At 43.1% G+C, this 13316-nt stretch overlaps 1 pseudogene; it reads left to right on the forward strand.

Annotated features, from left to right (window-relative positions):
• Nucleotides 1-394: 394 nt before the first annotated feature.
• LOC130684487 (tigger transposable element-derived protein 1-like) lies at nucleotides 395-11337 on the forward strand (annotated as a pseudogene).
• Nucleotides 11338-13316: the final 1979 nt, after the last annotated feature.

Consider the following 13316-nt stretch of genomic DNA (forward strand, 5'->3'; position numbering starts at 1 on the left):
GGGCAAATACACTCATCACACTGACTTACATATGTACGGGTACTGCATATGGCTGACATACCTAAGAAAACAAATTCAAACAGTACTGCATCTCTCCGATGTGCCACTGGCCAGACAACAGGTGCATTAAAAAATTAACCTAAACTACAATAAAGAATGAGAGTGTGGATTTCAAACTTCCACTTATTTCTAACTTCCTGAATCAGTCCTGAATCAGGCATTAAAAAAAAGACAAAGTTTGAGATGATTTTCAGATTTTCAGAGCACGTCTACTTTTATTCCTGTTTGCTCAAGTTCTGTCCCAGACTTAACAATGACCCCTGATTCTGGTGTGTGAGGAACTTGGGGAGACTGACACCCTGGGGGAGGGACAGACGTAGGTTTGTAGGGAGGCATGGTCCACGGTCGTGGCTCCACGAATAGTCCTGGGGCCATCGAGCATGACGTCAGAGAGGATCATCGTTGCCTGGAATTCTGGGCAAGCTGTCCATTGGGAAATGAGACAGGGATGGGAAGGCAGCTCTAAAGTAAATGCTGTCCAGCTGGTGACCCCTCTGGGAGTGTGAAGCTTCATTCCCCGGGGGGTTCTAGGAAGCGTGAGGGACCCTCCCCAGCGGCCCCTCGCAGAGGAGGAGCTCAGACATTCACACGCAGCTCCACTCAGGAGGAAGCTGACGCTCAGCACTTCCAGCCTGCCTGGGTGGGCAAGAAACCTTTTTTCCAGGACCTGAGAGAAAGACCCCAACCAGAGGTACACACAGTGACAGACTAAACTGTTCAGGCCCAAGGGAGCTACGAAGGGCACTGACGTCTCCTGCAGTGGGCGTACTGACCAACCGTCCTGCACTTCCCCAAGTGCAGGACTGTATCCTGATTTAAAAATGTATTTAAAAATGTATTTGATGGAGCAACCTGACCAACCGTTGACTTCCCCAGGAAGAATATCAGAGCTGATGGGCCATGAGTATGACTCAGAGTTTCTTGTCTTCGGTATCTCATCCCCTAAGTACCTCTGATGCCCCCAAAGGCCACCAAGACAAAGGGAACGTTATGGCCTACAGCTGTTGATGCCCCAACTCCAACCACTAATGTGGTCATTTGCCCCCAGGAACGAAGCCTGTTTTGTCAATGCCACGGTCCCCTAATTTCCAGATTGTGGGTGTGACTTCTCTCCTAAGTGTCGATGTGCTTTGGGTTTTTGTCTTCCATCCTCTGTGATCATGGACTTGGGTCTGAAACTTTCTGGCCCCTTATTCCCCCTTCCATGGAAGGAAAGACCCTTACCATGTCTATTTCACAGGGATGTTATGAGAAGAGACGAGATAGTATCTGAAAACTACTTTAAGCTCTGAAGAAAGTGCTCTTATGAGCTATATAAATATAAGTTATTACACAGTATTATTTTAACCTGGCCCAAGTTTAGATTAGTTGTATGAATCATTCATCAGCCTTTACTTTGGATAATTAAAAACGTGTGGTTCTTAGAATCTTCGTTTGGGAGGCAAGTTAATGTGGCAGGAGTAGGGCTGGAAAGCTCTTAGAAGTCAAAGACTTCAGGTTTCAGGACAGATGTACTGATTGATGGGGGAAACTCTATGATCAGTTCTCATTTGGAGGTTTTCTCAGCTTTTCTAGGAGTCCGTGATTCATGTTGTTCCCAGCACTCCTACGGTGTTGCAGAAGGTACTCAGGAATTGCCTCCAGCCTTTCATTCCCCCCCCCCCCCCCCCCCCCCCCCGAGCCACTCTATGCGATGTACCTGCTGATGAGATCTCCTCGCCGGCTTGTGACTGGTCCTGTGAGGCAACTGAGCAGGTCTCTCCTTTGGGAGGCTGACTGGGCCTCCCCATTTGGGTTTCTCTCCAAATGTAGAAGTGACTGATTTAAAACTGTATCCTGATTTAAAAATGTATTTGATGGAGCAAGCAGAGCATGAATGAAAGCACCAACAGGTCAGTTCATTCTCTGTGCTTCTCGACAGCACGCCTACAGTTCCTTCACCTTTGTGACTCCCCAAAATGCCCAGCAGAGCCCCTGGCATCAATGGGCACTCAGTGGTTATTAACGGAATGAGCGAACGCTAATGAATGGTGGAGGGGGGGGGCGGGGGGAAGAAAGAAAGAAAACCCAACGAACCACTGAACCCAGGGATATCATTAGCCATGGTCTCCCCATGTGTTAGTTATTAGCTATTCGTAGTGTGGGTGGTCTGGGAGAGATGGACTAATTCTTCTGCTGGCCACAGTGGTGTCAAACAGTGTATTAACTCTTGGGAACAAGGGTGTTGACTGGATTTCTGCTGTGCACGAGATTTCCCCTAGTGACTCCGAAGAATGAAGACACATGCCCCAGGGGCCTAAGCTGTTCCCGGCTTGTAACTTACACAATGGAAGGATCTGGTGGAATAAAAGGATATCAGGTAAGGTCTGTGGGGAGCACACACCCCTGCATAAACAAACCAGGAAGCGGACTGGTGGCGACTCCACGCCAGTGTCACTAACAATAGGATAGGGAGTACCGGGCAGGGGGCAGTCGGCATATTTTAAGGAGCTTAAGCGGGAGCTGTGCACCTACAATTCTGCTGATTCTTTCCCCTTAAAGCATCGTTAGGATTTTCCTGCCATGGTCATGTGAATATAATTAAGGAGCTACTGACAACACACACTCATACTCCTTCAAAAATTAAACAAAGTGAACAAATGAACCATGATCTGTAATGATGTCTATTACAGATGAATCAGTATCTGTAATAATCCCTAGCGTTTTTGTCCACTGCTCATGTAGAATGTATCCACTTTCTAATCAATTACATTTCCCTTAATTTTTAATTTTAACCATGTCTCCTTTGTTTCAGCAAGAGAAATATGTTGCCACCTTCCTAGATTCAAACTTAAACAAATTTGCACTTTTTTTTCCTTTTACTTCAAGTATTTAGGGCTTTTTGATTCCCTCCCAAATTGTTAAGTGGCTGGTTGTTTAAAAGAAACCAACAAACTATAAAAGTTCCTTTAAACTTCTAGGACATCAGTTTACTTCTTCAGGAGAACATTTTGAAGAGATGGAGTAAATGAAGTAGAAACATTCAGATTAAATTTCCTTTGAAATCCATGGCTCTTAAAATTAAGGGAAAGTGATTGGCAAAACATGTTTTGGTTTTTGCCGAAACTGAAATGTTTGAAAAATAGTTCAAGATGTTTTTCCACACCCCAACCACATCCATCTGGGGCCATCCATCTCTAGTTTAAATCTATTTTTACACACCCACTATGCAAAGAACACAGACCCTTGATGCAACCAGAGGGCCACTATATTTTTTTAAGAGAGAAGAACATGTTGAAATCTAGACAGGATATATGCAGTCCTATAGCCTATGTCATGCTCCTGACATTCTTTTCAGAATAAGAAGGTTCTAGACTAGATGACTGTGGAAAGGCAGTGTTCCCACTTGACTTTGAAGCTGGCCAAGATACATGAAGGGAACGTGAGATTAGTTCCTTTATCTATCTATCATCTAACTATTTTTATTCAACCATTCATTCATTCAACAAATAATTATTGAATGCTTCCCATGTGCCAGAAATTGTGTGAATACAAAGACAAGTAAAATACAGCTGTGGTCTTGGGGAACTGACCATATTCTAGGGGAGGTGAGTGTATCCTTACAGTTCAATATGGGGGAGATGCTGTATCTGGGGTGAAGCAGGGGCCCAGGAGAAGGAATGGGCAGACATGCCTGGGGATGACAAAGGGGAAGATTCCATGGAGAAGCCATAACAGGTGAGACAAAGTGAAGGTGAAAGTAGAGAGTGGCTGGAAAAGTATGACGCCGAAAGAAGAGTATGTGAAATGGTTAAATTGAACAGGCAGGCAGAGAAGAGGGTGGCAGAATCTATGTGAGAGCCATCCTGATGCTCAGGGGCTGTACCCTGGAGGAGCCGCTGGCCTGTTGAGGATCCTTTCCTTCCCATTCTTTTCAAAACTTGGTCACTGTCTTTCAACCTGTCTTGTCTGCCTTCTGGTTGACGCTGTAAGTCCAGAGTCATGGGCTGATGCTGAGCTCTACCTGGCCACGTGAGCCCTCCCTCTTCTCCAGGTCTTGGCTGAACTATATAATCCATAAGGCCCAGCGAAGAATAACTTCATGTCATCATTCTGAGCATGACAACATCTGTAGATTTTCCCCCCACCACTTTTTTATTCTGATTATCAGAGTTGGGGAACTTTAAAGTCTATACTTCTCTAGTTTTGTGCCTTGGAATTCTAAGGCCTGTGGGTCCTTGTTAGCCTCTTCACTAATAAAGACCCACGAAGAGGTTTCCTACCTCAGAGAACAGCTAGGGGCCTTGGAGACACATTTGCCTTGCTGACTGACAAGTACGCTAGGATGACACTCAACTTTCACCATGGCTGTTTGGTTATGGTTTTTCTCTGGAATGTAATAAGAATGGCACTTTCCTCATATTGCACCAAAATTGCAAGTTAATTTGTAGTTGTGCATTCATGTAATCACAGGACTGAAAAGCTAGCTGTCCTTTGCATACATGAAAATGGTGGTATTAGTAATTGGGTTGTCACGTGTGGTGTAACATGTGGTTTGGAAGTCATTATAGGATTAGAGGCAATTTGGAGATTATCATCTCCATGACATCACCTATGGGGCTGAGACCACTGCCAGTTCCATGCTTTCTGTGATTCATATGCCATGGTTTGAAATAGATGTCAGACAGATTTTCTGCTTTATTGACCAAGACATTGTATCTAGAGAGATCTATACTGTCTTGGTCATACATATAAATGAGTATCACACATACATATGAAAGAGAAGGAGAGTCTGAAAGATTCTACACTAAACTTCCTTGACATTTTTCTAATAAGCACTGTTATTCCTAAAGTCAGAAAATAAAAACAATGAAGAGTATATGTTTGTAGGCTGATCCAATTCAAAATCTAGTCCTTCCCTTTTTCCAGTTGCAATTCTAAACCATATAGAGGGATTTGCCATCATTATTTTTAAAATTTTATCTGAAGTGTCATGGGCAACTTCATATGACATAATGGGCTTTCAGGATCCTCTTTCTGACATTCAAAATGAGAAGGGAAGTTGTTTATAAATCTATGGGGCTCCATCACTGCTTCAGTCTTTATTTTAACTCCTTCTTCTCAAGGCTTTGTTTTCTCCCCTCCTAGGGCCACATTATCCTTCCCCTTCTTCCACCCCTGGACTCTGTCAGTGGAGAGGATGTGACAAGCTGGGAGAGGACGGCTCTCTAGGAGGTAAGCAGCACACATAGAAGGGATAAGCAGAGGCCACTTCGGAGTGCAGTGATGAGGGTTCTATTTCCTGCTCCAAGCTTCTTAGATTTGGGGTCTTGGACATGCTATTTAACTTCTGTTGGCCATGAATGAGAAATGTGGGAATGGGAAGAATAAGGTCACTTTTACTTGGAATCCTTTTCTGACCCCACAGTTCTTCTAAATTTTTCCACACTGCCCTTGTTCACACCTCTCCCGGTACTTCTCCACCTTTATTTATCCTTACGTTTCATCCACCCAACAGTGAGCTCTCTGGGTGCTGCTACAGCTCTGGGTGGTTGACACAGTAGACACTCAATAGTAGACATTAAATCAGCTAAAAAAAGACTAAATCATTACCCATGGCACAGGATTTTGTGAGGCTAAACAAGGTAGCACGTGTAAGCTCCTAGGGTATACATGTCACCACCTAGGCATCACGTAAAAGTTGATGTCATTTACCAGTCATCATGTTGCAAAGGCTTCATCAAAGCTGTAGAGCTCCTTTGTGTAGGAGCCGAGATCACTGTGCATGGCCATGCTCTGAGACAGGTCAGGAAGATTCATGCAAATGAAATATATACTGTGAGACTCTTCAAGGGTCAAGGAAATACTTCTGATTCATCAGGCTACACACACCCAGAACCACCCATGTGAGAAGAGACTTCTGAATCATGATGACTGTGCCCTCAAATATCTCACAGGCTCATCTAGTGGGAGCACCAAACCCGGGGTGGTCACTTGTAAATGCTCTAAAATGAAAACAAATAAGCTGAGGTATAATTTAAAACAGTATGCAATGAGACTGAATGGTGTACAACTATACACAAAATTTGTTTGAAACTCACAAATATAACATAGAGCAAAATTAGCCAGACCCCAAAAGTTAAAAGTGCATGATTCCACTTACATAAAATATAAAGATGGCTAAACTAACCTATAATGTTTGAAATCAAGATCACAGTGTGGGGAAATTGAAAGTTCCTATGGCCAGGATCCTCACCTGATCCTAAACGACGTGATGATGTAATTGGCCTAGTGCTAGGCTACTGATTCTATACCCACAGGCAATAAGCTATTATTGACTATATAAAGAGCTCTGCCCAGTTCTCTGGGTGGAAGCAGAGATGGAGGAGAATTATAGGCCTGCAGACTGTTAGATGCAGATGTGATTCTAGTGTTAGGCCTTCCACTGGGAGAATAAAGCCAGGTATAAACCCTTTTACCCCAAGAACATTCCGTTGTCATTTCTCAATCTCACTGAAACCATAGTGAACTTACCCCAAGCTGAAACCCACTGGCAAGACACACAGCTACCCTGGGAGGGTGGGTAGTGATGGGACAAAAGCCTGAGGGGAAGTTTTGTGAGGCTAGTTATGTTCTGTTTTCTTGTTCTGTTGATTACATGAGTATGTCTGAGCTCTATACTTACTTGCACTTTTTCATATAATATATAGTATAATTCAGTGGAAAGTTAAAAATTAAAGGGTTATGGAGGACCATAGATGCACCCAGGAATTTGTAGTAAGTAGTATAATTGCTAGAAATTCCAGTGATATATTTTGAATATAAAAGGATTTTACTGCCATAGCATTAATGAGTCCCTCATATAAATTAATGTGAGGCCATGTTTTTTGCTTCCATCTGTGACCATTCAAACCTATCCACTAATAATGATGCTTTAAAATGCTAATATTATGTATTTATCATAGTTATTATTCTTCCCATTGCACAGATAGGGAAAGTAAGGTTTAAAGGTGAAGAAACAGGCAGGACTTCTTTCCGTGCAGGAGGGAGACTCACCCCACTTATTGGCAAAGCTTTTTTAAGAGACAGCAAGACTTCAGAGAGAAGTGGCCATACTGCATGTCTAGGCAGAGGACCAAGGGCAACCTGGCAAAATTTCCCACATCTCAAGTGTGGTATGGAAGCAACAGAGAGTTCAGGCTTGAAGGAACCAACTATACGGAGGACAGTAGATGTCTCAGCTGGAACCTTTCAGGCTGATGGCAGGTAGACCAGATGTTTCAGATATAGACATCACATTGTGTAAGATCCTGAAGTTATAGCTGAACCTCAGGGATAGGAGAGGATAGAGATCAACTGGAGATGTGCTAAAGTCAGAAATTACACTGAATATAAAAACCACAGGATACGTATCTAAAAATACATGAAATATAAGTACAGTCAATATAGCAATTCTATGTCTTTGCATGCTCAAATTTATGGACTGAACCATCCTTTGATAGGACTGAGACCTCTGTACCTTCAGAGATCATCTGCAAACCTCTGAGTCTGGTGTGTGTGTGGGGGGGAGGTTGCTTAGAGCAGGGTCCTGTCCCAGTGTGTGTGTGTCAGAGGGTGGTGCTTAGAGCAGGGTCCTGTCCCAGTATGTGGGGTGGGGGCGTTTAGAGCAGGGCCCTGTCCCAGTGGATGCAGTCAGGAGGACCATGTGTTTTCACTTTGTGACCATGTATCTCATAGTCCCCCAAAGTCTGCTTTCAGATGCTGTTAACATTATCAGTTCTTGAATTTTCTTAAGAACCACATTTCATGTGGTTCCCTAAATGTTAGAACTTCTTTTACCCCCCGACCCAGCAGAGGACTTTCATTGGGTTTCCATTAAATGACCACAATGAAATGTGCGTCATCCTATGTTTGAGAATCCCCACTTTAGCAGTGGCCTACTCTCATACTGTCTGTCTGCAAGGCTTCACAGTCATGCAAGTATGTCTCTAATTTGTGCTGCTCTTGGGAGAAGTATCAATAGTAAGATATCACTTTCATAGGCGATATCATGTACTGATTGAACATTGCCAGGGAGTCTAAGACCACTTGGTGGTTTCATTTGCCTTAGATCCAATTACAGCTGTAAAAGTGGTTTGCATTAGAAGTTCTGACTCTAGGATTTGATCATTATAAGTAGGATAAACCACCAAAAGAATGTGAATTGCCTTCACTAAAAGGATGTAATAGCCCAGAGAATATCTTTCATATTTCCAAGTAGGAAAGCCCAGCACTGCCTTCTTCCCTCTGGCTGCCCTTAATGCTAGTCAAAGTAATGCAAAGATCTACAATCAGTGGGTCTGTCTGGATCCTCTAGTCCACAGGGTCCTACAATGGCCTGTTGTGGCCCAGACCCTGGCAACTGAGGTGCTGTCTTTAAAGGCAGTTGTCCTGTGCTTATTTTAAGTGCCTAGAGACTTTGAAATGATCCCCCACCCACCTTCCCTTCCAAATGAACTCCTCCTGAAGGCTGTAATAATTCTTCCAAAGATGCTCAACTGTGAAAACATCTGTGTCTATGGAAGTTTATATGCAACATGGAGATGTTGGATATTGAAGAAATGAATCTCTCTAAAGTCTTTGAAAGGTCATCATTCCTGGCCAGCAGCCACTTTGAGGAGTCTGCAGATAAATGTGACCTTCTGTCCATACATCTCCCTATTTCAAAACAATTTATCCACCAACACATGTCCCTTTGCTCTTCTCTGACCTGGAATCTTTGACTAAGGAAGGAAGGATTCCCCTGTCGGCCCCTGGTTACCCAAGCACACCAAATACCCAAGCTCTCTGTTCAGCCTGGTTACTGCTCACTTGACTCCCTCTGTTGCTGCCGTGAAGATGCAGAGACGAGCAAACAGGAAGGGAATGCGGAACAGACAAACTTGTCATACTTGTCCTGTTCCTTCCCACCTCCCCAGGCACATGCAGGAAGGACTGACCTTGGAAACGGGACTCTCAGACTTGACCAGGGTGAACTATAGGGATGTGTCTTTAGCAGGGAAAGCAACATCCACTTTCTTTTACAAGAAAGTAAATGTAAAACCAGTTCATGCAGGGAATTGCTTTGGGGCATGGAATTATTTTGAAGAGAAGTTAATATACAGACCAGGAAGAGTTCACAGAGATGCAAGGTAGTGCCTTTTCTTTTTGAAGGAGATTTTATCAGACACGTTTGCTGCAGATTTTGGCATTTCCAAAAAGAACATCAGGTCTCATTGAGTTGATTTCCCACAGCACTGCAAATGCCCTTTTCTCCCTCCCCCTCTCCCTCCCTCCTTCCTTCCCTCTCTTCTTTTTATTAAGAAAGAAATTATAGGCGTACCTCTTTTCATTGCACTTCACTTTATTGCACTTTGCAGATTTTGCACATTTTCTAAATTGAGAGTTTGTGGCAACCCTGCGTCAAGCAAGTCTTGTGGAGCTGATTTTCTAACAGTATTTGCGTACTTTGTGTTTCTGTGTCACATTTTGATAATTATCATATTTCAAACTTTTTCATATTATTATATTATGATGATCTGTGATCAGCGATCTTTAATGTTACTATTGTAATTGTTTTGGGATGCCATAATTCATGTCCATACAAGGTGATGAACTTGATCCATGAATGTTGAGTGTTCCAGTCATTCCCCCATCTCTCTCCCTCTCCTCAGGCCTCCCTGTTCCCTGAGACACAAAAATACTGAAATTAGGTCAATCAATAACCCTCCAATGGTATCTGAGTATTCAAGTGCAAGGAAGAGTTAAACTTAAATCAAAAGCTAGAAATGATTAAGCTTAGTGAGGAAGGCATGTTGAAAGTCAAGATAAGCTAAAAGCTGGGCCTCTTGCACCAGTCAGCCAAGTTGTGAACGCAAAGGAAAAGTTCTTGAAGGAAATTAAAAGTGCTACTCCAGTGAACACACAAATGATAAGAAAGTGAAACAGCCTTATTGCTGGTAGGAGAAAGTTTTAGTGTTCTGGATAGAAGATCAAACCAGCCACATTTCCTTAAGCCAAAGCATAATCCACAGAAAAATCCTAACTCTCAGAAGTCTGAGAGAGGGAAGGAAGTTGCAGAAGAAAAGTTTGAAGCTAGCAGAGGTTGGTTCTTTAAGGAGAGAAGTCCTCTCCATAACATAAAAATGCAAGATGAGGTAGCAAGTGCTGACCTAGAAGCTGCAGCAAGTTATCCAGAAGATCAAACTAAGATCATTAATGAATATTTTCAAGCCTTCTATTGGAAGAGGGTGCCATCTAGAATTGTCATAGCTAGAGAGGAGAAATCAATACCTGGTTTCAAAGGTTCAAAGGACAGGCTGAATCTCATGCTAGGAGTTAGGGCAGCTGATGACTAACTTGAAGCCCATGCTCACTTACCATTCCAAAAATCCTAGGGCCCTTAAGAATTATGCTAAACCTTTTCTGCCTGTGCTCTATCAGTGGAATAACAAAGCCTGGGTGACAGCGCATCTATTTACAACATGGTTTACTGAATATTTTAAGTCCATTGTTGAGATCTACTGTTCAGAAACAAAGATTCCTTTTAAGATATTACTGCTCCTTAACAATGTGCACCTACTCAACTAAGAGCTCTGATGCAGACATACAATGAGATTAAGGTTGTTTTCATGCTCACTAACACAATATCCATTCTGTCACCTGTGGATCAAGAAGTCATTTCAATTTTCAAGTCTTAATTATTTAAGAAGTATATTTTAAAGGCTCTAGCTGCCATAGATAGGGATTCCTCTGATGGATCTGGGCAAAGTGTATTGAATTCCTTCTGGAAAGAATTCACCATTCTCGGTTCCATGAAGAACATGTGTGATTCCTAGGAATGTCAACATGAACAGGAGTTTGGAAGTTGATTCCAGCTCTCGTGGGTGACTTTGAGGGGCTCACGACTTCAGTGGAGGGAGTAACTGCAGATGTGGTACAAAGAGCAAGAGAACTAGAATTAAAAGTGAAGCCTGAAGATGTGACTGAATTACTGTAATCGCACGATAAACTTGAACGGACAAGGAGTTGTTTCTTATGGATAAGCAAAGAAAGTGGCTTCTTGAAGTGGAAACTACTCCTGGTGAAGATGTTGTGAAGAACACTGAAATGACAGCAGAGGATTTAGAATACGACATAAACTTAGTTGACAGAGCAGCAACAAGGTTTGAGAGGATTGACTCAAATTTTGAAAGAATTTCTACTGTGGGTAAAATGCTATCAAACAACATCACATGCTACAGAAAAACTGTTCACGAAAGGAAGAGTCAGTCAATGTAGCAGACTTCAAGAAATGGCCGTGCCAACCTTCAGCAACCACCACCCTCATCAGTCAGCAGGCATTAAACACGAAGGCAAGACCTTCCATCAGCAAAGCCATCATGACTCACTGAAAGCTCAGACAGTAGCATTTTTTAGCAATAAAGTATTTTTTAATGATGGTAAGTCTGTTTTTTTTTAGTGTAATGCTACTGCACTTTAATAGACCACAGTATATAAACAGGGTAAACACAACTTTCATTATGTGCTGGGAAACCAAAAAGTTCATTTGACTCGCCTTATTGCAGTGGTCTGGAACCAAGCCTGCAGCGCCTTGCAGGTATGCCTGTACAGTCTATCATCTTCCTTAAAGCAAGGACACTTAAAAAAAATCCACAGCTGAGCTGCAAATGAAAATTCTTAGTTACACTCTATGTATGGGAATTTGAGTGACACTCCAGTGCTAATTAAACTAAAGAATTTAATTGCCAATTACTTTCTTTTAAAACAGCATAATATCAGCTGTTATAAAATGGCCCATTTCAGTATGTGTGTGTGTGATTTCCAATTTGCTAATAGAACTTTTTATTCTAAAGTTTGATCCCTGATTCTTACCTAGAATGATGTCAGGATTCAGAACCTCCCCCATTTAGGGCTCCAACCCTAACCAGAGATTGAGCATCAAATAAACCATGAAGTGTGTACTTCTCAGTCTACTTCCAGAGTGATAAGAACTCTCCTTGCAGAGCCCAGGGGCTTCGGATCCTGATAACAGCACTCGGGGAGCCACTCCTGCCCTCCAGGAGGACAATGCCAGAACTCACGGAAAGCCTGAGCACCTCTTGCATTTACCAGCTGTAATGCTGAGCACCTTACACAGACACATCAGGCCCCCCAAAGTGATGTGTTTTCACCTCACAGCAAGCAGCGTTTGAGTTCAGGGAGAGGAAATGTATATTAAGAGAGCAGGTTAAAAATCGACATTATCCCAGACTTTCATGAAATCAAAATTATGGCCATGATGCTAAGTTATTATAATGTATTTATTACCAGGATTGCTTTCATATTTAACCAATTTGGCCTATCTTGAGACCTGTTTTAAAATGCACCACCTTGCCCACCTTTCCCATTTTCATATGAAAAACAGGAAAGCAAAAACTAATTTACTCAGAGAGACACAGAGCCTGTTTGCCCGTTTATCTCTTACAGACCACCCCTCAGTCCAATGTTGACAGTACATGATATTCCATTAATCTGCCTAATGAAAATTTAACCAGTGTTATAAACAAATAATTGGCTATTATCCTCTCAAAGATCCCGAATAAATTACTTCTGCTTATTTCCCCTCCTCTCTCAGTGCTCAAAAGCTAGCCCTTTCTGATGGATGTCACAGGGCGAGGGACTGGGGAATCGGCACATCCCCACTCCAGCTTCCTCAGTGACTGCGGCCATTGTCACCAGCCGCCTTGACTCTGGGAGCGCTGGAGCTGGCCAGAGAGCAGGCAGGTGGAGGGGGGCAGGACAGAGAGCCCCCACCTGTGGGTCACCGCTTGGCCCGCCTTAGGAACCACTCTGGACGGCTCTCATTATCTCCACGCACACCCCTTTTATCTGCTGCTGTCTTCCATTCTGCTCCCATTGCAGTTCTCCTTCCCCGGTTCCTTCATCTCCGATCCGTAATCCAGCCACATGCCCAGTAGTCCATCCACTTAGTCCTCTCACTGCTTCGCTGCTGTAACTGCATTTTCCAAAACACAGGGCCTGCTTTACAATAGGACGCCGGTGCTGCCCAAGTGGTTGGCACACGCCACAATGAGTGACACTGCTAAACTCTGTGCATAAGGTACGGGCCCTGTTTGTAGCATGATGTCGAATCAGACAAACTGAAGGAATCTATTTCAAGCCATTATTGTAGGAGCTTGGTGCTGCCCCTGCATTGTGGCACATTAAAGCCAGGAGGGTTTGGCTCAATGGCAGGATGTTCACAGAGAACGTCAGAG

The sequence above is a fragment of the Manis pentadactyla genome, chromosome 8 (genome assembly GCF_030020395.1).
Source record: "Manis pentadactyla isolate mManPen7 chromosome 8, mManPen7.hap1, whole genome shotgun sequence".
Taxonomy (NCBI): Eukaryota; Metazoa; Chordata; class Mammalia; order Pholidota; family Manidae; genus Manis; species Manis pentadactyla.